The sequence below is a fragment of the Gordionus sp. m RMFG-2023 genome, chromosome 3 (genome assembly GCF_954871325.1).
Source record: "Gordionus sp. m RMFG-2023 chromosome 3, tfGorSpeb1-WG-v2, whole genome shotgun sequence".
Taxonomy (NCBI): domain Eukaryota; kingdom Metazoa; phylum Nematomorpha; class Gordioida; order Chordodea; family Parachordodidae; genus Gordionus; species Gordionus sp. m RMFG-2023.
The window spans coordinates 7,926,544-7,928,266 of NC_088777.1; the positions used below are offsets into that span (position 1 = coordinate 7,926,544).

A 1,723-nucleotide genomic window follows, 5' to 3' on the forward strand; every position below is an offset into this window, starting at 1 on the left:
ATATAGGCCCTTCAATAGTCTTTGATCTCTAGCCATGAAATGATAAATAAATAATAAAACATCATCGCGTATATATGTATTAAATTTAGGAAATTAATTATGGGTCAGAGAACCTATCCTGACTCAGAATTTGTTATTTCATTTCAAAAAAAAATATTGTCATTCTTTTATAATTTTTAAAGCATAATTAAAATCATTTTATATTTGGAATTTAGAACTTTGTTCCGGGTTTAGCCAAATTTGAGAATTAAGATATCATATTTTATAAATAAATTTAAAAAAAATGACAGTTAGAAATAAACACATAAATATCTTGACAAATGACTCAAATCATTTTCGAAAAAAAGGAATATTAAAAAATATTATCCACCACCTCACCCCCCCCCCCCCCCCTCCTTTCATTCTATTTTAGTCTGTGTCCTCCTTTAGTGAGATAATACAATTAATCTTTTGGCTGGCAAATTATATTATAACGAAAATTGTTATTATAATATGATTTTTAATGATTTTATAGAATATAATCAGACAGATTCTGTAGAGTAGTTGAAGGATTATAAAAAAAATAATAAAAAAAACTCTAACATCCAAAATTTACAATTCCTGTGAAAATGGTTAGATAAATATTACATTAAAGTGGATTGATGTGATAGGTGCAAATTATAAAATTATTTTGGGGAAGTTAATGTTTTATCCTTAAAAGGGAATACAATCAATTAATACATTATAATGGGGAAGGGAGTAGATATATTGGGGAAGAAGTAAAATAACAATAATTTGTAATCAACATAATCTTGCACTTATATATGGGGAAATGGGGAGGGGTCAATATAGATATACATAATAGTTTTATACATTTATGAACTTGAAAAGCTATAAATTACACTATATACGAGCTAATTGATATTTAAGTAATATAATAATATTTCCCAATAATGGGCTAACTTTAAATATTATATTACAAAAGGCCTTATTAAACCAAATAAATATAATTAATCATATATCCTAAAATAGATTAACATTATATTTTACATTAAAACTTACCAATTAATAACACATTTATACTAAATAATGTAAAATAAAACAAACAATTTAAATGTAATTTTATAAAATTGGGAACCATATTGCAACAATAATTTGTTTTAAGAATACTTGAAATTGATGTTATTATAAACATTTTTTAAAAATAATTATATATTATTAAAATATATATTGTATATAATCCTCGGTAGTATAGTGGTAAGTATCCCCGCCTGTCACGCGGGAGACCCGGGTTCAATTCCCGGCCGGGGAGGTATATGCTATTTATTTATTGCACTAACCAACTAATTTTTTTACACTCAGTTTTTAAAATATATTCTTAATTCAAAGAATTTTAGGAATCCTCATAATTTTTTTGTATTTTATTATGCTCAAAAAGATTTTAGTTTGTTACAAAAGTCCGAAAATTATAGTAAGTATTTATACATTTAATATGAATATATTTCCAACAATTAAATTTTAAAATGAAAAACGGGCTTAAATGATTGGCATGTTATATTATATTTAATTTAACATCTCTCATTATCTAATTTCATATTTATTAATAAAAAAAATTATTATGCCACGAATATGCAAATAACGCAACTTGGATATCTACCACTTTTTTAAATTAAGAGTTTAGTAAATTTTCTTGTTAGATAATCTTATTTTGTCATTTCATTATTCCTTGGTACCAATATATTGT

The 1,723-nt window shown here is 24.4% G+C and overlaps 1 non-coding gene across 1 annotated transcript; it reads left to right on the forward strand.

Moving 5' to 3' along the window:
* Positions 1-1,219: 1,219 nt before the first annotated feature.
* Positions 1,220-1,291, forward strand: Trnad-guc (transfer RNA aspartic acid (anticodon GUC)). Its single transcript has one exon. It is a non-coding gene; the product is annotated as a tRNA-Asp (tRNA).
* The last annotated feature ends 432 nt before the right edge of the window (positions 1,292-1,723 follow it).